General features: G+C 43.2%; 1 protein-coding gene across 6 annotated transcripts in view; it reads right to left on the bottom strand.

Moving 5' to 3' along the window:
- Window positions 1-25,625, bottom strand: part of Plcb4 (phospholipase C beta 4) — a 182,640-nt gene that overhangs the window by 113,883 nt on the left and 43,132 nt on the right. The window lies entirely within an intron of this gene.

Raw genomic sequence — 25,625 nt, 5'->3', positions numbered from 1 at the left:
GCTGCCTGTAACTGATCCATATCAACACTAGCCCTGGTGATGTGTCACCATAAACCCTCTGGGGCTTCTGATACACAATGCATTGAGTACTGCTGTGGACTTTGGCTCCAGAAACTCAATGAAAACCACAGAATCAAAGCTTCAATTGAGAAGGAGTATTCTCCAAACTCATGCACCACAGCAGATCTGCCCTATGTGCCAGTAGATTCCTGGGCCATTGCATTTAGGAATGCCAGGAAAATCTGTCAGTGAGAGAAAAAGAATGTTTGGGAAATGAACCCAGATGCTCTGTGCCCTCTGTTTGCATAATACCAAGGCATGACTCTGTGCTTCGACAAATCTAGGCATTCTTCTCATGATCTAAAGAAGCCAACTTCCTAGATCATTGTAATGCCAACAATTAGGAACCTGTCCTTTCGGCAGGGATAAAGTATCACTAAATAAATAGTAATTACAAGATTAACGTTTTGTAGAAAGGCACACATTAAAAAAGGCACTTCAGATGCTTAGTTTCTCGCATCCAAATTTATCTTTCTAAATTCCAGGAAAACAGCAACATTCATCAAAGCAAATCCAATGTCAAGAGACGGCCACCACAAGGTGGCAGAATCTGGAGGCCTGGCAGCCCTGAATGATGCTGGCCGTTACTTTGGGTAGTTTACTGCAAAGGATCATTGTATGTATCCAACTCCACACCAGTTCTGGGGAATGCAGACAGAGCAATGAATAAGACAGAGGCAAAGGCAAGACCACTGCCTTTGGAGGCAAGATCCAGTTCCACCATTATCTGTTTACTGGCTCCGAATAGACCCTTTCTGTCTCAGAATCCTAAAACTATTTCATTCATGAAGGGATAAATGGACAGATAATTTTGTCAAATAAAGTATTTTGCTACAGGCCAATATGTAAAAAAAGATAAAAATTAACCTGTTCATATTGAAGGGATGGCACCAGGGTGGCACCAGGCCAGGGCCATCAGTTCATGTGGAACTTCCGGGAGAGAGGGCAACATGTTAAGCTGGGCTTTGTGGAAGAAGGGACATCTTTTCCTAATTCATACACACTCATTTCAGAAGTTGGGGTGGCTCTGAGGCACTGACTGGGGAGGCCCCCCCACCTTGGGCCAGGGGCACCATTTGAATGCCCTTGAAAGAAGTTATTTCTAGCAGAGCCTGATGGTCCAGACATGTAATCTAAGCTACCCAAGAGTTGAGGCAAGAGAATCACAGATTCAGTGCCTGCCTGTACAACTTAGTAAGACTGTCTCAAAAGCAAAAATAACAGCAAAAAAACATTCAACTGACGATCAGGATCAGTGGAATAGTTCTCAACTAACATACTCAGGGCCCTTGGTTCAATTCCTAGGACCTCAAAAATGAAAAACAAAACAAAGCAAAAACTAAAGAAAAAAAGAAGGAAAATGAGGAGGAGGAAGAGGAGGAGACACTAATTTCCAAAGCAAGATAAGAAGATTGAGCAAAAAGAACAAAATAAAGCAGAATGGTAAAACAGGGAGAGAGTAAAATGTAGAGACCCTCAGAGAATGCTGCAGGATGATCCCTCCCAATTAGACAACAAAACCTATTTGTCTCTGGGGTCCTCAGCAACTAAAATAAAATGAAATGTTGATAAATGGCCTATCTGGATCATGAGACAAAACCCTATTTGTTATTGTGAGAAGCAATGGTCAGTGTAGAAATCTTCCCAGAACCTTACCTAGAAACCCTAATTGATGCTCAAATAATAAGCCTACAAGAAACTCCTTGACTTAGCCGAGAGGTTTCCTTACCAAACATATGCAAACTACCTATGAAACATCATAGCACAGATCTGAGGACTAACTGACAACCAGCTGAAAGGAACTGGAGTACACCTACTTAGGTTTCTACTTCCTACCAACAAGCCAAGCACTGGGCCTCCACTGGTGGTAAATACACACAATCTCTGTTCTTTTTCTCCAACATTAGTTTTATATTGCACATGGGTACCTTCAGATTAGAACTCAGGCTGTGGCAGGCACCCTGGCCAGACCATAGTGATATCTAAGACCCATGGTCAGGTACATTGTCTACAGGGAACTGTGGATGAGAAAACTGTAAAAGGAGGCCAGGCTTTGTCTCCTTTGCAAATCTGTTTGTCTTCTAGTTAATAGATAGTAACTGAATCTGCTGGTAAAGAAAACAAACCATAGCAGAACTTCTTCCAGGAAGCCTGGTTTTCAGTTCTCTTATGAGAAGCTATTACTTCAAGGGCCTGGTTGGCTACCCAGCCCAACTGTTACTTTAGGCCACAGGGAGTCCAGGCTGGAAAGGGCCAGGAATTCTTGTGGAAATTCTGAACAAGTGGCAGCTAGAGGTCACTTTTCTAGAGAGGCAAAGCATCACTCTAGCTGCCCATAAAGCTGTCAGAATTCTATTTCTGGCACTAGGATCCCTGCTCAAAAGGCTGTGTGCCACTCAAGGCTTCTACAGACACCTACCACCTCATCAAACATGGAGTGCATGATAAGCTCTATGCTATTTTTTTAGTCTATGCTATCTTCATAGTATTCAATAGCATGGCCTAACAAAATATTCAAATTGATTTAGCTTAATATATTTCCTTTCTTTCAATTTCAAAAGATATTCTGTCAAGTAAAATTTAATCCACTTTCTTCTTTAAAGGAATTACAGAGAATTCAGAGTGCTTAATAAAAAGGAGGGTGGGTGGGTGGCTGTCCAAATAACAGAACCTTGAGTGTGTTTGTGTCTGTACCTCATGTGTATGGTTACACATGTACAAGTGTGCACATGCAGGTGAGCTCCAACAGTTGATGCACCGAGTTTACGTTGATTGCTTATATATTGAGACAGGGTCTCTTGCTGCACCCAGAATTTGCCAATTTATCTAGTCCAGCTAGCTAGCTTACCCTGGAGAGCCCCCATCTCTGCCTCCTAGGAGTGGGTGGTGGAGAATCAGAACTCAGTTCCTTACACTTGTGCAGCAAACACTTTACTCACTGAGAAATCTTCCTAGCCCCATAACTTTGATTTCAAGGTAGACTAAAGTTCTTTCTTTCCTACTTTCCCTTTCACCACAATTACCCGTTACCCCTAATGGCTGTTTATATTGTGGTCTTTGCAATACAAACTATGGTAGAGTCAAGCCTTATTTCCAGTTATGGCCAGCTTTTCTGGATAGCCTAATATGTGGTTTAATGATACTTTCATTTAAACAGGAATGGTGCAGGACTCCTCTTTTGCATTTGTGACTGGGAAGATTCAGACTTAGAGGAGAGAATGGAGTGAGGGCTTTTGCATTACATTACAAGTTTTACACTTTTGAGAAAGAGGACTGGGGTGATTTGAATGATAATGTCCCCATAGGCTCAGATGTTTGAATATCTGGTCTCCAGCTGATAGTACTGTTGGGGTAGGTTTAGGGGTGGCCTTGCTGGAGGAAGCATGTTACTGGGGATGGACTCTGAGGTTTCAAAGACATGGACTATTCCCAGTTTGCTCTCTCTGCCTCCTGCTTGCAGTTCCCTATGTGAGCTCTCCACCTGCCAATCCAGTCACTGTTGTAGAATACTAGTTTAGGATGTGTTAGATTTATTTATGCTGTGGAATCTTTGTTCAATGATGCAAAGATGTGTTGCATTTGTTTAATTCTGTAAAGTTGTGTTACTTTGCCTAAAACACCCGATTGGTCTAATAAAGAGCTAAACTGACAATAGCTGGCAAGAGAGAGAAAGAGGCAGGGCTGACAGGCAGAGATAATAAATAGGAGGAGAAAACTGGGCTTGAGAGAAGAGTGAGAAAAGGAGGAGAGGAGGACACCAGGGGCCAGCTACCCAGCCACCCAGCCAGCCACAAAGTAAGAAGGAAAGAAAAATATAGATATATAGATATAGAATGAAGAAAGATAAAAAGCCCAGAGGCAAAAATGTAGTTAAAGAGAAACAGGATAATTAAAGTTAGAAAAGCTGGCTAGAAACAAGCCAAGCTAAGGCCAGATATTCATAAGTAAGAATAAGTCTATATATTTATTTGGGAGCTAGGTAGCAGGTCACCAAAGAGTAACACCATGCCGGCACCTTCCCTGCTATGAAAAACTCTTATCACTTTGGTACCATAAGCCTAAGTAAACTTTAAATGTCTTTAACTTCTTTCTTTAAGTTGCCTTTATTCTGGTGTTCACAGTGATAAAAAGTAACTAGTACAAGGATATTCTAAGGAGGTGGCACTCTACAGTAGTTTGGCGACTCCAACTTCCTTGCTACAGAAAACTGCTGAAGTATCTTGGCAGCCATGCTGATTAACCTTGAACTTTTCCTATTTACCTGAAAAATGAAGAAAACTGACCCCAATCTCAAAGAACATTCAAAGAACTAAACAGAGTCTAAGGAGTTGGGAAAAGGTGAGTGCTGAATAAACAAACGGCTGTGAATATGAGAGAAGAGATGCAAATGAGTTTTGGATAAGGCATTTCACAAATACTGTCTCACTTAAAACTAACAAGAATTCTACCAAGTTTTACTAGATTTGCCACAATAATGCAAATGTGCCATATAATCACCATGAGCTACCCAGGGCTGTGGAATACTTGAAATGTGGTAGACAACAGAGGAGCACAATGTTTATTATGATTTTAATGTAAAGAGCCACATGAGGTTAGTGATTACCACCACAGTCAGTGCATTTTTACATAGGGGAGAAAATGTTCACAGTAATTTCTTCAAAGCTATAGCCAATGAGTAACAAACCAGAGATTTGAGCCAATTTCTCTGAGTCTGAATCCCTGTCACTTTTATTCTCTCAACCCTAAATAGAAATCCATTATGTATACCACATTTTCTTTATCCATTTATCAGATTGACGCCCAGAGTACTTCTGTTTCCTAGATATTGTGAATAGAAGAGTAATGAACATGGATATGCAATTACCTCCATAGATTCCCTTGGTCCAGGAGTGGTATAGCTAGGTCATATCAGCTTTTTCTGAGAAACCTGTCTTAGTAGGACAGGCCCATAGCGTTGAGGAAATTGGCTCAAACTAGTTGCCAAGGCGTGAACGTAATGTATTTCCTTATGAGCCAACTTGGAGTCTGCCTAAGGACCTAGCAACAGACGCTGTCAGAGTTCCTGATCATGCCTAGCTAATGAGGGGTGACTATGTAATGTCACCAGATCACTGTCAAAGTTCCTGATCATGCCCAGCCAATGAAGGATGACCATTCAATGTCACTAGTTTGGGACATAGTCTGGGTGCAGGAAGAAGGGTATATAAGGCCTTTGCCATTGAATAAACAAGTTTGCTTTTGGCCTTCATCAGACTCCCAGTATCTGTGTCGGTGACACTGCACCTTCTTACCCCCTCCCCCAAAGGAGCCATTAGGACCAAGCAACACAGACTAACTTTCTAAAGTGGCTGCCCTACTTTATTTTCCGACCAATAATATGTGGGGTCTCCCTTTCCCACATCCTTACCAGCATTTGTTGTCATTTATATTTCTGATGATGGCCATTCTGACTGGGGTGAGATGGAGTCTTAATGTACCTTTAATCTACTTTTCCCTGATGGCTAAGGCTACTGAACATGTTTAAAGTATTTCCTAGTCATCTGTATTTCTTGTTCGAAGAACTTCCTGTTCATTTTCACACTATGTTTTGTTTAGATTGTTTTTCTTGATGTTTATGTTTTTATTAGTTCTTTGTATAGTCTAGACACTAATTCTCTGTCAGATGTATGGATGGCAAAGATTTTGTCCCTTTTTGTGGACTCCCTCCTACTCAGTTGACAGTTCCCTTTGTTGTAGAGTCTTTTAGTTTCATGTTACCTTATTTGCCAACTAATAGTCTTATCCTGTGTCGTACTCCCGTGATACTCAATAAGTCCTTACTGTGTCTCCATGTTGAAGTAGACTGCCTAGTTTTCCTCTAGCAGTTTAGAAGTGTGAGGTCTCATGCTGAGGTCCTTGATCCATTTGGAGTTGAATTTTGTGCATGCTCAGAGATAAGGATCTAGTTCTCTACATATTCACATTGGTTTTCCAGCACCATTTGTTGGAGATGCTGTCTTTTCTCTAATGTGTATTTTTAGTATCTTTGTAGTACAGGATTTTTAATGAGTGGGCGTTCATAATTATGCCATTATCTTGTAAAATTTTCTTTCAGATACTAGCACCAGGAAAAATATCCCACTGACCTGCTGCTTTCCCTCAATGTAATGGTTCCTGTGACCTGTGCCCATTCCTCCCCCTCTGTGCTCTAGCAACAGGACACCTGAACTCCACCTGCAACTCACCTCTTCCAACTTCTTAGGATATTTGCTGCTCATAATAGATTCCTTAATTTAGCTTATTTTCCTATGTTTTTTCTACAATCCAAAGTCATGTCCCTTTATTTTACCTAGAAGTATGTATTTTTACATTATAGTTTCCTTTAGACAGTGACAGAAACATATAAGGATAAAATATCTTATAATCACTAGAAACAGCTTTATGATCAGATAAATCCAACACAAATGTGGTGGTTAGAAACTCATTTCTTCATTACTAACTAGAGATAATAACATCAAGTACACCTCTCCCAGGTTACTTCTAGGTACTAGAGAATTTGGCAGAGAGACTGAACCAAAGGCATACACGGTGGCACATACCTGTGGTAACAGCAGTTGGAAGGCTAAGTGAAGCAGGAGGATTGAGAGTTGGAGGCCAGTCTGGGCTATATAGTCAGACCCTCTCTTATTAAAATAAAACAAAAGCACAGTATAATATTAACCAAGTAAATATTTGTCAATTGTTACTATAACATACTAATAATTCTTAATACTCTAATAGAGAGTATGTATCAGCAAATAAAGAAATAGTGTAAACACCATCAACCCTATTTTACAGATGAGAACACTGATCCTAACTGAGGTCTAGCCAGCTACCTAAGAGAACACAGATAACAGAAGGTGAGCCAGAGCTGTGTCTGCATTTTAACAGGGAATGCATCTTTGTTTTGTGAGTTATAAAGAGCAATATTCTTGTTATGTACATATTTCCCCTACCTAGGATACAAATCTGTGTATAATGGAAACGCCAAATTTATAAATTATTGTTGAATTAGACCCACTGAAAGTTTGTTTTCTATGGAATGATCAGCTTGAGTTTGTTCTTTTTCACCCCAGACGTCTTTCTTCGCAAGCCAGTCTCTGGTCAGCGATCATGTCACACAGCGGCTGGCACAGATAATACGTCATCAAATATAATGCATATTTATTTCCACAGGGTTAGGCGTGGCCATTGCTCTTAACTTTCAGCACTGTGATCACCCACTGAGCCCCTAGTGAGATTCTGATTATCAGTAGCTTCTCGTGGAGGTCGTGGGCAGGCTCAGAGAGTTGACAGCTTTCACAAGGTCCTCAGGTCTCTTTGCTCCTTGGGGTTATAAAAGAGGTAAAGGACTGATTGGGGTAGGATTTTTTGGAAGTGTAGCTGCTCCCACATAGCCCAGTAATGTAATTGTAATATATAACCAAAGCCTTGGACAGAATCTTTCTTTTGTCTGCTAGTACCTTCTCTACCTGGGATAAATTGTTGTTTCTTCACCTCTCTCCTTGAAAATTTGCTCAACAGAGTTTGAATTTCCTCCTGTTTCATTGATGGTTAGTGACAGTGAGCTGGAGAGATCAGCCCTGGTAAGGAGCCCATGCCCTGTGCCTGACATGGAGATCATGCTCAGGGTGGGAAGGAGAGCAAGCCCATGAGTTACAGAGCAGGTGTCAGGGGTGAGAGACCTCTTGTTTTTCTGGCCTTTCGTACCTCATAGAAACAGAAACGAAAATCTCTCAAGAAAAAACTGTGAGCCTGTCAAGTGCTCATTTTTAGCTGGGACTGTGAGATGTGGAGGATGCTCTAGTCTGGTGTCAAGTGGAAGATGCAATCTTCTCCTTTCATTTCTCCCAACTTCAGAAATGAACGGCAGCATTAGCCTGAGAGGTTACTGACAACAAGGAAGGCAAAGCACCTCCCCTGAGTTTTCAAGTTACGTTTTTTTGGAGCTCTGAAGTTGGTCTGACGCTGTGTAACAAGGTGCTCTGATCCGGATATGTGCCCCACCACACACATTCATATATTGTGTTACTGACCTGTAAAGTGAGGGTAACTGAAGTGGGAACTTTGGGGAGACAAGTGGATCAGAACCCATAAAACAGGCTCCACAGAGACCCCTTACGCTTCTACCACATGAAGACTCAGCTCTAAAGTAACATCTATATACACTGAGACAATGTTGTTGGCAGATATCAATCTGCCAGGGCCTTCCTCTTGGACTTTTCAGCTGCAGGAAATGTGAAAAATACATTGGCTGTGCACAGCTGTCTAGAGTATGGCATTCTGTTATAATAGTCTGAAGAGACCAAGATTATTGTCTTGGCACTATCCTTGCCTTTGTGGGACAGGGGTGACTTCTATGTGATTAGAACCTGGCGGGGAAGGGAACTCTCAGTTTAGTTACTGACAAGGGACAAACTGTTCTCAAGGCTTATCTTGGGTTCATCAATAGCAGTAGATTTCTGTCTTTTCCTTTACCTCAAAATAAAGATGCTTAATCTCTTGCAGCCTAATTTATAAGGGTAGTCAACTGGAGAAGCCAACATATCCATGTCTGTTTCTCTTTGTCTTTTTTTATTTTTTCCAGAGACCCTTTGATGTGAGTATTTTCCGGTAAATGGATGCTCAGATTCCCAGGGGCCTCTGTGCTATAATGGGACACTGCTGTGGTCTATACAGTGGGATACTGCTGTGGTCCACAGTGGGACACTGCTGTGTTGCTACAGTGGGACACGGCTCTGGTCTACAGTGGGACACGGCTGTGGTCCACAGTGGGACACGGCTGTGGTCCACAGTGGGACACGGCTCTGGTCCACAGTGGGACACGGCTCTGGTCCACAGTGGGACACGGCTCTGGTCCACAGTGGGACACGGCTCTGGTCCACAGTGGGACACGGCTGTGGTCTACAGTGGGACACTGCTGTGGTCCACAGTGGGACACGGCTCTGGTCTACAGTGGGACACTGCTGTGTTGCTACAGTGGGACACGGCTGTGGTCCACAGTGGGACACGGCTGTGGTCCACAGTGGGACACGGCTCTGGTCCACAGTGGGACACGGCTCTGGTCCACAGTGGGACACGGCTGTGGTCCACAGTGGGACACGGCTCTGGTCTACAGTGGGACACGGCTCTGGTCTACAGTGGGACACGGCTCTGGTCTACAGTGGGACACGGCTCTGGTCTACAGTGGGACACGGCTGTGGTCTACAGTGGGACACGGCTCTGGTCCACAGTGGGACACGGCTGTGGTCTACAGTGGGACACGGCTCTGGTCTACAGTGGGACACGGCTCTGGTCTACAGTGGGACACGGCTGTGGTCTACAGTGGGACACGGCTCTGGTCCACAGTGGGACACGGCTCTGGTCTACAGTGGGACACGGCTCTGGTCTACAGTGGGACACTGCTGTGGTCCACAGTGGGACATGGCTCTGGTCTACAGTGGGACACTGCTGTGTTGCTACAGTGGGACACGGCTCTGGTCCACAGTGGGACACGGCTCTGGTCTACAGTGGGACACGGCTCTGGTCTACAGTGGGACACGGCTCTGGTCCACAGTGGGACACTGCTGTGGTCCACAGTGGAACACGGCTGTGGTCTTGACAGAAGAAGCCTAAAGAAATGCTTGCTAAAGCACTCAACAACTACCTCTGCACATACAGAAGACGGAACAACAAAACAAGTCTTCAAACAAACTAATAAATTACTCAAGGGAACTTTCGAGGACAGGGAACTGTCACATTAGTCAAAATTGGGTGTCTAAGTAACTAAGGGAAGGGTAAATTGAAGGGGGGCAGCTTATTCCAAGCTCTGGAGGCAAATAAGTATGATCTGTAATAAATATTCCTACCAATATCAGAGAAATATGTCCTGTTCCCCCCTCTCCTGAACCTTCAAATTCTACAAACAACAGATGTATTTTCTAGATGTATTTCAAATATGACAGAAAGATAATGAACTCCTTTTTATGGTAAGCATCTCTAATTAAAATTATTTGTTCCAGAATAATACATTATACCAAGTAATTAAAAACAGTGACAGGGAACACTTGTATCTGAAAAGGCAGATATAACAAAGAACATTTTCAACTCTTGCTCTGTGGACATGACAATACTCAAAGGGTCATGAAAAGACTGGATTTCATGTGCTTTTCACAGAATGTACCCAATTCTTCTTAACCACATGGCCTCTGAAGCCGCTCTTCTAAACAGCTCCATAGGAAGCTCCTCTCTTGCTCTTTGTGTTATTGAATGGCCCCCACTGGGTCTCAAATACACAGTCACCACCAGAGCCTGGGACCAGTGCTGGCTCTGTAGCTCTTCTTTCTGTGTAAGGGAGGTGCAGTGACGGCTGTAGCAGCATCCATAGACACTGCCACCACCCCATGGAGGGACTCACAGTGAGCAGTCAGCCTTGGCTCCTGGTGACTCAGTATGTGACCCTCCCAACAGGAGAAAGGGCAGCTGAGTCCTTTAGACCACTGAGCCAGAGACACCACGAGAACTGAGCTTGATGGAAAAGCTGGCCAAATGCCTATGACTGAGGAAGCAGGGGAATCAGGAAGAGGCAGCAGAGCATTCTGGGCCATAGTCCAGCAAGAACACTCCAAAGAAGAGAAGAGAAGAACAAGAGTGGGCCCCGAGGTCTCACCAAGCAGTACTTCTACTTCTTGAAGAAGAGCTGCATCAGGTGGAGGCAGAGGGCAGGAGGCTCTCTAGGGCAGCCTCAGGTGGGCCAGGACGGGCCACCTCTTAGTTATGCAGTGTTTGTTCGTTGTGAATGTCCAAAGGAACCATGGGAGAAGCAGCAACCCCACTGCCCCACATGGCTGACTCTCCACTTCCTGGCAACTTTCTTGTGAAAGGAGGTTCGAGTCATACATCTACAGCAGCCATGGGGTGTGTGTGTGTGTGTGTATATATATATATATCTCCGCCTGGTTTCTTTCAATATTCAGCTCCAGTTCCCTGGTAGCCTTAACATCTTCAAAATTAAGTAATCACTTAAACTGTCATAAGTTTCTATCTGGAATTCATAACTTAGGAATTGGTAGATCACAATAAGTACTTCTTAAACATTCACTCGGTAGTGCCTGAACTCCTTGCTGGGATAGAGTAATAAATAAATAAAAAGTCTCTGCTGTCGGATCTTACGCTTCACGGAAATTCTGGAAATAAATAGAAACCAAAGAAATATTGTATAGTAATAAATGTAAAGATTAAAAAAAAAACTAGAAGAGTGAGGTAAAATGGTCAAGAAGGCCTGTAGGAAGTAACATCATTTGGGCAGGAAGGAGGAGGGATGGAGAATGAGAATAAATGTGAATAAAAATAAAGGCAGAATGCCAATGCCTAGAAATCAGAACATGCCTGCCATGTTCAGGGAACAGTAAAATGGTGGGTCATATAGACAATTTACACACCACAAAAAGGACTTAGAAAATGATTTGTAGTTAGGTATGAAACTATTGAACGTGCATACTGTGGTTTACATTCTAAAATGGCCCGTCTCATTTTAAGCCCTATAAAGGCAACACTAGGTAGGTATTTTTCACTCCTATTTTTTAACTAAGGAAGCTTAATCTTAGTGAGTTTAAGACAGAAAAGGTCACATCTCTGCCCAGCAAAGCCAAAATTATGCCTGTTTCTGTGCAGTTCCAAACCCATCCCTTAACTAACTCTATATTTTAAGCCTTTGGAAAGAACTCTTTCGCAAAGACTAAAGACCATTTACTACGAGAATCCTTTCTTTACTTGTAAACGCCATCTAGGTAACTTTGCTCTGGCGAGCAGCACCAGCCCAGGAGCCTCTCTGCACCTCACCAGAACCACAGCCATCACCTTCCCTACTGAGTACTTGTGAGAAGACACACTAGGCAGGAGACAGAACAGGGGCTGAGGAGCTGTTCTCAGAAGATGCCTTAGTGGGGAAGGTCAGCCCAAACTCCTGGAAGATGTCTCTACCCCCCCACCCCCAAACACTTGGACAAACGCTTCGACAAAGGGCACTTCCTAGTAATCACTTATTATTTGTGGCTTTCAGAAAGAAGAATAGAAATCACATACCTCTTAATGATTTATTAAAATCACAGTAAGTTATTAAAAAGATAGGCTTTCTTGCTGAAAAGGTAGTAAGTCTACCCCCACCAACTGAAAGAAAACATCATGTTCATTTTACCTACCTTTCCCTCCCCGAACAATTAGCAACTGAAAAATCCCTGGTTAAGGCTTCACTGTCCTTATGGCTCATTTTATTGATCATTAGGGAGCCGGTTGGTGCTGCTAGGGGCACTTGGGGGCAATCGCAGAAAAAATAATTTCTTTCTGTCTTTATTTTTCTAAAAGAATTGGATTAAAAACCTGGCAACATTATCATTATGCTCTAGAATAGCTAAAGTAAACGGTGACTAAAAGAGTTGAACAGCTCTGTGGGGCCTGAATGTAGCTCAGTGTACCTGCTGGGCAAGGAGGAGACATCAAGTTCACAAAAAGAAGGAAGGCATAAAAATCCATCTACACACAAACAGATCCTTGCTTCTAGATTCTTTTATTCAATTTAAGAAAGATTGCTTTTAATTATATACTTTTATATTCATATTTATCATCCAAAAATGGTTCTGGGCCGGCAGCCGTTCTGTGTCATAGATGGAGCTGTGATGAGTGGATACAATACCAATAGCCAGTTCTGGACCACGGATCCACTCTTACTACTTGCGGGCTGATACATAGCTCTTCAAATGACCCAAATCTAACTTTCTTACAAACTCTGGAAAATAACCTAATTTAGTTCTCACAGCTTCACAAGGTTGGTGTCAAATACTATGTGCACACTGGTCCCGGCACATAGAAATGCTCAATGGACTCTATTATGTCCAGGGCTAGTAAGAGAGCTCAGTTGGTAAAGAGCCTGACTTGGAGGCATAAGGATCTGGGTTTGGATCTCCAGAACCCACAAAAAAGCCAAGCACAGTACATGTGTCCTGTAAGCCCAGTGTGGGAGAGGGCTGAGATGGGCAGTTCTGGCTCACTGGCCAGCTAGCCTAGCCAAAAGGACAACTTCATATTAGGGGAGAGACTGTCTAAGGAAATAAGGCTGGAGAGCAATAAAAAAGACACCCAATGTCTGCCTCTGATTTACACACACACACACACACACACACACACACACACACACACACCTGCATGCACTAACAAGTACATATAACACATGCACACAACACACACACTGAAAAAAGAATCTGTATGGACCTAGGAAAGGAAGTTTGTTTGTTTGTTTGTTTTTTCAGAAGTTTCTCTTTCTTTATCATGACTTTCTGCTGGAGGGAGATTAGCGGTAAAGAGCTTAAGAAGCATTTAATTTTGTATCTCTTTCTAGTTAGTCTAAATTCCCTCATCTTGCCATTGCTTCATCGTTCCCAAGCTTGAGCTCCATTTGTCTTTCGAATCACTGGGACAGCTCTTGAAATACAGACTGCTGGAATAAGTAAGTCCTCTGAATGTCTCATTCTGTAAGTCTAGTGAGGGCCTGAATATCTGCTTTCCTAACATGTGGGTGCTACTGCTGCTGAAGGTAATCTCACTACACTTGGAGACCCACTGTAGACAAGCTGGCATGAAACCTCTGCTCAGCCCCTGACCAGTCTCTGGAACCTCAAGCAAGGAGTTTAACCATTCTAAGCCCCTGTTTTGCAGACCACAAAATAAGGCCAACAAATCAAATTAACAGGGTTGTTATGAGGCTGAAATGAAATGTTTGAATACCTTTTACAGAGTACTAAGTCCAGATCTAGTGGGAGAGGGTGTTCACTCAGCAAGGTACCCATTTCTCCTGAAAGCACTAAAGGAATAAATGCCCATGCTGGCTAATTGATACATTAACTTGAATGGGCTAAGGGGGACCCAGAGAATTGATACAGTGTCTCTTTGGTATGTGGATGCAGGGGTATTTCTGGGAGACATCAGTCATTGTGCTGGTGGATTGATTAAGATGGTCTATTCTCACTAATGTATGGCACCCAGATCCTGTGGAGGACCCACAGATCAGATAGGGAAGTGTCTGCTCTTTCTCCCCTGCTCTTGGTTACTGGTGCTTTGACCCTTAGACCTTCGGGTTTGGAAGGGATTCACACACATTGGCTCTCTGCTCTCAGACATCTGGCGTTTAGACGGGCCTCCAGCTTATAGAATGTAATATAGACAAAAGGTCACAGACCTCTCAGCTTCTGGATTCAGGAGCCAATCCCTCATAATGAATCTCTTCCTATGGATCACAAATAGCCTACCAGTTCTTCTGCTAGAGAACCCTGCCTGACCAGTGCAGTACATCCTCTAAAATCCCCAACGAGTGGCAGTAACTAAAATTATCCCTCCCAAATTTTAGGATTAATTAACAGAATTAATTCACACAAGATCACATGGGAAATAAATAATAGTGCAATTTTCTTAAGAAAGGATTTAAAGTTATTTTTTACTTGTTTGTTTGTTTTTGCCAGACAAGGTTTCTCTGTCTAGCTCTGGCTGTCCTGGAACTCACTCTGTAGACCAGGCTGGCCTTGAGATCCACCCACCTCTGGTTTCCCAAGTGCTGAGATCAAAGATGTGCACTATCACCCGGCTAAAGTTACTTTTAAAAGTGTTGTATATTTCAATGGACTCTTTACCTACTCACACCCAAATGAGTGCTATTAATTCGATGGCTAGACCATATGCACTGGCAGAGAACAAGATAATAAAGCCGGGTGGGACTTGAATTTCCTCTCCAGTCTGGAGACCACAGGGGTGCACTCATCTCTATAATCAAAAGCATGCCCTTGCTACCATTACCCTGTTTATTCACCTGTAGCCCAGACTTATGACCTGAACTAACTAACATCAAGCTTCTCTTACTTAAACTGAAGGCTGAAAAGGACCCAGAGAGAATCCAGCTCTGTAATTTTGCCATTAGAGTTTTAATTAAATTCTTTAGCACAGCACAGTGACACGTGCAAGGCCCGAGCAGCAGAGCTACTCCCTTACATTTTAATTGTACTGACTCACTGTTTACAGACTTTCTTCCTGTTTTGTTTCCACAAGCTCTGTGTAAATGGAAGTCATCCCAGACTTCCTTCACACTTTCCTAATGGATGCGTCTAGTCTCGCATCTTCTCATAAACAAGCTCTCCTTGTACTCCGCTAGTGGCCCGGATCTCAAGTCTTAGGAGTTCTCCCCAGTGCTGACTTTCAAACTATTCCGTGGCTGAGATGTTTCTATTACCGGAAGGAAGACAATTACCTTCCACCTTCAAGAAGAAAAGCTAACTCAGAGAAACCAGAGAAGAAAATGAGGTGAGCACACAAAGAAAAGAAGACAGGAGGGACTTCACCTGAAGCGAAGGCTGACAGAGAGACATAAAGGGGAAAGGAAGAGAAAGGGTTGAGTCCAAAACGTATCAGACAGAAAATGCAGAGCTAGACAGAAGGGTGCGAAGGGAAACCCCCCAGCATTGTCATCAAAACTGACTGGTTACTCATCTTTGTCATCATTTCCCCTATCTAGCCTGCCACCCGCTTCTGAAAGCACCATTTCATGGGAGCACTGCACTTATTTCCTGTGTCTTCCACGGCTGCCTTTGTGCTAAGAGGACAAGGTACAGCAGTTGTGACACCATGTCTCACCACACCTAAAACATGCACTGTTTATTTTATTGTCTGTTTCTTTTTATGTATTTTACAAAAAGGTATGTTGACCCAACTCTACACCTGGTCAACTGACCCAGGTCTAGGAGGGCACCTTAAGAAATTGAGGTTAGCAGGAAAAGGGTCACACCCCTTCACCCTCCCTGCTTCCAATCCTTTGCCATCTCTATTGTATTCTCCCATCTCCAATGCCTGTGACTTGCTGTGGGCTATCGAACAGCCTACTATTGGACTTAAGAACAAAGCTGCCCTGCCACTTACAAGAGGCTATGGGTGATTTTGGTGAGATGGAAGTGCGGCCATTTGCTGCAAAAACCAACCCAGGCTCACCCAGAGCACTGATACTCAGAACGACAAATCACATAAACAACCACTTGTCATTTTATTTCGTTCCACGCAACCAATTTTATTCATGTCTGCCACCATTTGGATGGGGAATATATCATTCAGCAGAAGCAAATTTAGAAACAATAAAACAAATCTTATGTACAATTTTTAAACTACAATAATGAGCTCTCTTAATTGCTCCCATCATACAGGTCTAGCATTATCATAGTATAAAAATAAAAATGATTGAAACTTTTAGGACCATCTTATAATGGAAAGATTGCTAACTTTTCTTTGTAGCTAGATCAAGCACCTCAAAAACACAAATCCCTATCAGTAACTAAGTACTTCATTTACAGAAAACACCTGGAATGTGAGGACAAGCTGACATTATTGATTTGGCAAGACAATCAAGAAATAACAAACCTTAGTGCCAAGTAGAAAAAGTACAAGTTGATATTTGAAACTAAGTTCATTTTTATAATCAAATATAGAAATATATAGTTATTTGACAAACATGTGATACACTAATACCTCTGTACAAAGATGAATATTTGAACATTTATAAGTGATGAAAGAGCCTTATTAGAATAGTTTAGGGCTGGAGAGATAGATTAGTGTAAGCACTGCTCTTGCATAGGATTCCCAACACCCACATCAGGTTCCTCACTCCTGCCTGTAACTACAGCTCCAGGGGATCTGGTGCCCTCTTCTGGTCAGAGGACATCTGCACTCATATGAACACAGACATTCACCCATACTCATAATTAAAAACAAAAATAAATGGCTAAACAGCAGCATGCAGTGTGAAGGACTAATCATGGGGTGTGTCTATCTACACCTCCAATACTTTGAGATAACTGCACACATGCATTTTCAGTTTTAAAAGATGTATACCACAGAAAAGTTTGAAGATGCTAATGCGTGAAAAAAAAATTATAGGACAGACTACAATAGGTATTTTATGCAATTAATTATAGTTCCATGGAATAATAATTTTGTTTCTATAAAACATATTTTTCTAGAAGAACACTTCTACAACTCTGAATGCATTTTTTTCTCCTCCTTCACCAAATTATTGTGTTCTGTGTAATAATGTGTGTGAATCATGCTCTCTGTGTGAATGTTTGCTGTCTTAAGTTATTTGTCCTGGCAGTAGTTTGCTAGGCAGCAAAAGTTGATGAGGTTTGTAACAATAATCCAGTTTTTTCAAACTTCCTTTCTTTACATTCCTAATACACTCCTTTTTTTCTCTTCCAAATCTCATCAACAGATTTGAGGTCACAAACCAGGCTCATCCCCATCCTCAGAACCTCTGTAACATTCCCTGAGGTTGGCAAATCTTCCTCAGAGAAACCATCTCTGCCCACTCCTGCAGTTTTAGGTCTGCCCTTTCTTCAGATTCTAGGATCCCTGGACACGCAACTTAGCATTCTTTACCACGTCTCGCATTTAGTATTACACACATCCTCTCACCCCAGTCATGAGCGTCTCCTCCCATCTCTAGCTCATATACAACTAGATTTTGGGGGACTGAGAGTGGAACTAGAAACTTTGGGTCTTGAAATCACTCTTAGGATCTTACTTATGAGTAAAGATGCTCATGTATAGCGAAATGTGTGCAGCAAAACCCACCGTTGTCCTGGATTTCTGTCACTCAACTGCTCATGCTGAGAAAGGCAACTGAGCAAGCCAAAGGTGTGAGAGGCTAAAAGGCATTTACACCGATCCTTCAGAGTGTGGTTCAGGTGTCTGCTTAGTAACCTACAAGAAGATCAGCAATAGCTCTTGCCAGATTGTGCTCTATACGGGCTCCCTGATTGGTTACCCTAGTATTTTTAAAAAATATTTATTTATTTATTATGCATACAATGTTCTGCCTGCATCTGTGCAGGCCAGAAGAAGGCACCAGATTTCATTACAGATGGTTGTAAACCATCATGTGGTTGCTGGGAATTGAACTCAGGACCTCTGGAAGAACAGCCAGTGCTCTTAACCTCTGAGCCATCACTCCAGCCCCTTGCCTGAATATTTTATTTACTCTGGGTAAGCACAGCCAGTGCTCTTAACCTCTGAGCCATCTCTCCAGTCCCTTGCCTGAATATTTTATTTACTATGGGTAAGCGCCTGGGACATAAGAAAACCCACAATGTGTCAAGTATGATGAAACCTTCAAGCTGAAGAGACATATACATATTTGGTCCTTATACTCTGAGGGTCTGGGGTCCATCTGTTGTTTGCGTTTGAGGGGAGACCAATGACATAGAGGGTGAAAAGAGCCACTCAAGGTCTTAACTTGTAAATGTCAGGGCTATGGCTCATACCACAGTCTATTGTCTTCAGACCCATATTTGCCAGGACTTTCCAAACCACGGGAGTCTTTCTTTAAATATCACATGCTTAGATGACAAAGAGCCGACTCTGAGCCCCAAGGCAGGACAGCCCAGATAACATTATCAACAGTGTTATTTCAAAGGCTGGTCTGGAGGAAGGAACTGACCTGGGTGTTTTTACAAGAGCCTGGCAGACATTCGCCCTTGCATTTCTGCGTTGTTTCAGAGACTGGGCCAAGTGACATAATGCCCAAGTGCCAGGCCACAGCCTTTATTAGAGGAAGAAAAAGTCACTTGACTGTGAAGACAAGAAAAATGGCTGAAGGAGGGGCACAAAACAGGAATTACTGGGTAAAAAGACCCATGCTTTTCAGACCCTCCCTCTTTACGCCCTCATTTTCTACCACAGCACTGTACAGAAAATTGCCTGGGCATTCAAGGGACATGGCTGTGTCAGAGTTTAAAGCCCCAGAGCTGGGTGTGTTGGCACAAGTCTATAATTCCCTGTTACTCAGGGTGTTGAAGCAGCTGCAACAACTTGCATCCAGGACTTTGAGGCCAGACTGGGCAACCTAGCAGGGCCATGTCTCAAACACACACGCGCACACGCACACACACACACACACACACACACACACACACACATACACACACACAACACACACACACACACACACACACACACACACACACACTCACACAAAACACACACACAAAACAGAAAACAAACAAACACACAAACAGGCTGGAGATATAGCAGGTCAGAGGAAGGACAAAGACTCAAAGTCACCTTCCTTGAAGTCCTGGTACTCCCCAACCTGCAGGTCCCCTATTATGGTTTGGAAATTGAAACCAAGGTAACACTACTGAGTGGTGGTAGAACTTTAAGAGGTGGATCTTGGTGGGATGTCTTTAGGTCACTGGGAAGTGCCAGCTCCAACATGTGCTTCATATCACTGCCACCTTAAGCCCAAATGGTCACCTGACCTGGTACCAGACCCTCGAAAATTGTGAGCCAATATAAATTGTCTCTGCCTTGCTTCCTTTCCTCCTCTCTCCCTTCCTTTATCACTCTAGTAGTGTGACAGATTGAACCCAAAACTCTAAGCAGGAGCTCTACTACTGCTCTACTACTGTTCCCCAACCTAGGAAGTTTTGAGAAAGGATTTGAGAAAGAATCCTGCTAGGTAGCACAGGCTGGCCTAGAACTTGCTTTATAGCCTTAGCCTCCTGAGTGCGTAAATTAGAGCTGGGCAATTTACCAGTTACCAGTTAATTACATGGATATTTTATAATGATGGAACATTGACTAACATCACACGTTATAAACCATTCTTTAAACAGCCCAGACTAGCTATCTCCAAAATGCAAATCAGACCACGTCAGTCCGTGTTGAAAATAACTTTGCACACAGCAATGAGGATGAAATGTAAGCTCCTGACCTAGTTCCACCATGTTGGTCTCATACTTGAGTGCACAGCAACTCTCTCTGTGGCTTCGTTAGAATCTAAGTGGCTCAGCCCATCCTTGAAGTCTCTTTAAGGCGGCATGTTGAGTGGGCCCAAAGCTTTGCTGGTACTGAAGATGCTGGTCTGGGACCCTCACTTTGTAACCTCTGCTCTACAGGAGGCAATCCCCCAGCACTTTTCTAACTATGCTACTGTTCTTGACTCCGAGTCCAACTTTGGTCCTGATCTTTAATATTCTGATTCGTTCTGCCTTCCAGCCTTGCATCTACAGGTTCCATGTCTTAGAAGGCTTTTTGGTTTGCTCTTGACCAAGCTGGTTCCATCTTATCAATCAGCTGCCCCATCATGTCACCTCCTAAATCAAGTCCCCCTTCCTGCCTAGCCCATCCATACCAATGCCCTTTCCTGTACTCCTGAGAGTCCATCTCTGCTATCACTCCTTTTAGAACTACAGCTAACATTACTGGACATTTATTTGCTTATTTGTGTCCACCCATTTATTGTCTATCCTGCCACTAAAATATCAAGTCAACAAAGTCTGAGACTTTATCTTGTTGCCTGAATTATCTCAGCTTTGTGAATGTTGGCTGGCCAGCCCTGTATGTTTAAATGAACCTATCCTATTTAAGCATAACTGGCAATGCCTTCAAGAAAAGGCCTTTATGTCTTCTAACCTACTCTAAATCTCATCTAAGAAAATATTTTCTCATTTCTTTTGCAGAACCTTGTCATGATAACAGATGTGCCATCATAGTGCCTCTGCTAAATCAAAGTACATTTCTGGATCACAGAAGGGTCACATGTACTGTAGGGTTTGCTTTGTTTGTTTCATTTCATTTTGTTTTGTTTTGTTTAACACTGATAAGCTGTACTGGGGGACTGTTACAGCCAAATGAGCTACATAAAAATTCATATGCAGTATTCAGAATGTCTGATATATTCATGCAAATATATACAGTATCATAATTAGAACAGTTTAAACCTGAAAGTTTATTTTTTCCAAATTTTCTTGCATATCTGACTTGTAAACTTCCTGATAAATCTACAACATCAGCCGCTTACTCTGAAATCATCATCCAGTAAGCACATCAACATTCCCGAAATTTTTCTTCTTTAAGGCAATGGTCCTCAGTCTTAGCTGCACATTAGATTCCCCTACCCAGATTTCCTTTTTGAAATTCTGTTCATGGCTGAGCCTTACGCCAGTAAGAAATTTACAGGCATCTTAGAAGGATGCAGGAATCATCATGGGAAAGGCTCTCCAGGTGACTGCAATGTGTGGACAGGTAGAGGGGAAGATTTTGAGCACTGGCTGTGTTCTGACCCTCAGCCTCCAGATGTCTAGATTCCCTTCCTCTCTTTCTCATGACAGGGGGAGAGGGGAGAGGCCAACAACAGATCTTCTTTAGAAAGTCTAAAATAGCTGTTTGGCATACACCACATTTCTTTAAAAAACAGTACTTCAATATTTAAAAGAAAACACTTCTGACTTCTGCTGGTGCAGCACCACACACTGCCAAGGCCATGTGGAGGAGGCCCTAGAGGGCCTGTTCTGAATCCCACCCACCAGGACACCAATGATCACCCTGGGAGGGAAAGAGGAGGAGGAAAACGCACTTGCTCTTTTTCGAAGGTGTTTTACTGCCTTCTTCAATGTCCTTTCTGTTCACCTTATTTTTGACTAAATTCTGTGGATTCTGGTTCACGAAAAATTGCTTGTTTTTTAAAACCACACACAGAAGAACTTCTGTCCTTGTCTACAGCTTTTCCCCCACTTCAGACATAGAAACACCCTAAGCACATCCACAAAGGTCCCCTCCCTCTGCCTGCCTACATGTTTGCTGCCTTGCATCATCATAACTGCCCGGAGTCCTGTGTCAGTTACCACATCCACCTCTGCACCCCTATCTCTCATCACTCTTATCTCTTCCACTGTGTCAGTTACCATGGCTACCTTCTGCACCCCAACCTCTCTCATCACACTCTGCTCTACTCATCAACTCCAAAAGCCCACGGCTCTTTATACCCATACTCAAAATCTCCACTCTTTCCCCATGTGTCTAACCAACTTTCCAATTACTCCTTCAACCCACCTCAGCTCTTCTAGGTGGCTGACATGGAGAATCCAGCCTTGTCTCCTTCCATTCACTAACCAGACCCTTACTATTCACTACCAAAAATACACCAAAGGCTCCCTGTGGCATTAGGATCTAATTCCAGCCTCAGCCTGGGTCCCAGGCCACATTATTCTCTGCCTCCACTGGATAGATACTCTCCAGTCACACACACCCAGCCTTTGCACATGACATTCGAAACATGACATTCGAACTTTGTTTTGTTTTTAAACGTGAAGTTATTTCACGGACTAGAGCTTGAAAAACAAAGAATTCATACCAAAAAAAAAAGTTTGTAACTGAACAAATTATGCCCTAGACAACTGTAATCTTCAGCCTCATAGAACAAAATTAGAGAGATTTTACAGAGACAACTGAACCAAGCTCATAGGAACTCATGAACTTTAGACCAACAGCTGTGGAACCTGCATGGGACCAGACTAGGCCCTCGGAATATGGGAGACAGTTGAGTAGCTGGGTCTGTTAGAGGGGCTGCTGGCAGTGGAAACAGGATCCATCCCTGGTGCATGAGCTGGCTTTCTGGCACCCACTACCTATGGTTGGACACCTTGCTCACCCTTGATGCAGGGGAAGGGGCTGGGTCCTGCCTCAACTTTGCTGTCCCCCCATGAGAGGACTTACTCTTTTGGAGGATGGGATGGAAGGGGGCAGGGAAGGCAGGGGAAGGGAAAAGGAGGAAGGATGAGAGGGGTATCTGTGGTTGGTATGTAAAACGAATTTTTAAAAATTTAAATAAATAAAAAAAGAAAAAATTTAGATTTACTTCCATTCGGAGTCCTTTTTTTAAAAAAAATTTCTCAATATACTCTAAAATAGAGAATGTATTACTATTGTTGGCATTCTGGCCCACCCCTTGGGGACCCACCCTGTGTCCTGACGGAAAGTACCCCTTAAAAAAGACAGCCGGGCGGTGGTGGCGCACGCCTTTAATCCCAGCACTCGGGAGGCAGAGGCAGGCGGATCTCTGTGAGTTCGAGGCCAGCCTGGGCTACCAAGTGAATTCCAGGAAAGGCGCAAAGCTACACAGAGAAACCCTGTCTCGAAAACCGCCGCCCCCCCCCAAAAAAAAAGAAAAAAAAAGAAAACTCCCTCCACCTCTCTCTTTCTTTCCATTCCCAGGAGGTGTGCATTCTCGCCCCCTTCTTTTTCTTTTTCCCCATTCCCTCTCTCTTCCCCCCACCAAATATAACTCTTCACTCAGCACTGCCTGCATGGCATTTCTGTCTCTCACCCACCATGGGGCACCTTGGCTCCAAACCTGCCAAAGGCCCTCTTCCACCATATCATTACAACCATTCACTTGCTTATTGGCTACCTTTGACTCCTTTTACATTTAAAAATTAGACCTAAGTTCTACGTTAGGCATTGGCAGTCATCAACCTTAACTGCCCTGAGCATATAAACCTGTATTCTCCTGCAGTTTTCGGCCCCTTCTACTTTCCGACATCTGCTGGAACCTTACTTACAATGTTTCTTTGTCGGTTGGTTATTGGTGTGGTTCTGTTTGGTCAGCAGTAACTAAACAGTACACTCAGCTCGATTCTAAAATTTGAGAACTAGTAAGCACAACTGTGGTGACCATGGTGTGTTCTAAGTACCCTTCGGTGGAAAGGCCAGGTGCTACTACCCTAGACCTTACTCTTGTCACCCAGTATCCAGACCTTGTAAGGTACAAGCTAAACTAGCCGAAGTTTGGAAACAAGAAGGATGGTCACATACTTTTTTCAGTGTCATAGGGGCACTATTTATGAGGCCCTTCCTCAAATGGTTTCTTTGTATAAAGGAACTAACTATTATTTGACCTGCTGCCCATTATTGTATCAGTTACAAATACAGGCATTTGTTTGTTTGTTTCGAATAAAAAATCATGTGATTTGGGTCTCAAAGTAAAAGAAGGCTCTCATGACTAGCTTTCCATCCCGGAACTGTCCTTTAGGGGAAGTTATATGTTTAAATCAAAATATTTCCATGGAAACTATGTTGGGAAAGGCTTCCTTGTGGGGGAATGCCAGGGCATCTCCTACATTGCATGCTGTGTTCCACAAGGTGGCCTGGCCCCCTTGTCTGCACTTTCCCCTGCTTCTGCCTCTGGCCCCTGCAACAGCTGCTTCCATTTTCCTGGAAGCCATTGTAGCCACCGGCTGCCTCTCCTTCTATTCATGTACAGGGGGAGGCCTGGGGGCAACCAGCAGATCAAGCCTGCTTGAGGCCCAACAGACCAGACAAGAAATCAAAATGGTATCCCTCATGCCAACGTACCACCTTACCAAATACAACTCTGTTACCCTACCTTCCCAGAATCCAAGAAAGATGGGCTTTAGCCAGCTCTCCTAGACAGGCTGGTTTCTGAATTTATCCTCACATGAAAACGTGACCTGAAGTCACATTTATAATAGTAAGCACTCATTTTCCCCTCCTTACAAGGAAGTAACTGCAATGCCCAATGCTTTTGTCTTTTCGGTTTCTCCTTTCTTTGGCCCTTTTTGGTCTGCAAAGCCAGCTTTTCTACCTAGTAAAACACTGACTTTCAAACATGGAATGAAGTGTTGCTTGACTCTGGAATTAAACTACAGCCAGTCTAGGAGCACAGCTCAGTGTGAGAGCATTTGCCTAGGATGTGTAGAGGAATTCGGAGAGGAAAAGGGGGAGATTAAAATAATGAAGACCCTTAAACTAAGTCAGTGTGATTTTTGCCTATTGACACCAGAATAAAAAAGAGAAGGAATCTCATGAGTGAGATTAAGGAAATTTGGGGTATGGGGAGGGTACTGTGGCTGGCGAGAGACTGCTATGAAATATTTAAATTCCTGTTCGGATGTCCCTAGGAAGAAGGAGCTGGAAAGGCTTAGCAGATTCAGATGAAGAGAATTGAGTGATTTCTTTGCCATGGGAGGGGAGCAGGAAGTTTTTAAATTTTGGTTGTAATTTGATATAACTGCCTATATAGTCCAATGATAGTCACAAGCTACAAGAAAGTAGCTTATGTAAGTTTAAATTTAAATTAACTAAAATAAAATAAAACTCAAATCTTGAATCCTACTAGCCACATTGCAAACCCGCAATATCCATGCATGGCCCGTGGCTGCTGTCATGGGGAGCCTGGTTTCTGACCAGATTCAGCACAGAAGTTCTGTAGAAGTCTAGCTTAAGACAGCAGACAAAGGACCCAAGGGAAGGGCAAGGTCCTTTGTAAAATCTGGACTGTTGAGCAGGATGCTGCCCTACAAGCTACTCTAAGGTGAAAAGGTGGAGAGCCTACAAGAATGTTTGACTCTGGGTGGGGACGACCACAATGTTCTCCCCTTGGTTGAGATGGGGATTTTTATCTTTTATATGTAATTGAGAGTCATATCTGTAAAAGATGAAATGAACAAACTGAAAGAAGATTCTAGAAGAGTGACTACATTGTAAAAGGGTGTGGGGAGGAGATGACCCAGAGGGGTAAGGGCACTTGCCACCAAGCCGGACAATCTGAGTTTGATCCCAGACCTCCACAAATTCCAAGGAGAGAACCAAGTCCAACAAGTTGTCCTCTGACCTCTACACATGTGCATGTGCTCATACACAAACACACACACACACACACACACACACACACACACACACACACA

The sequence above is a fragment of the Peromyscus maniculatus genome, chromosome 4 (assembly GCF_049852395.1).
Source record: "Peromyscus maniculatus bairdii isolate BWxNUB_F1_BW_parent chromosome 4, HU_Pman_BW_mat_3.1, whole genome shotgun sequence".
Classification (NCBI taxonomy): domain Eukaryota; kingdom Metazoa; phylum Chordata; class Mammalia; order Rodentia; family Cricetidae; genus Peromyscus; species Peromyscus maniculatus.
Note: the sequence above shows the minus strand (reverse complement) of the source record. Positions and strands in the feature narration are given on the sequence as shown.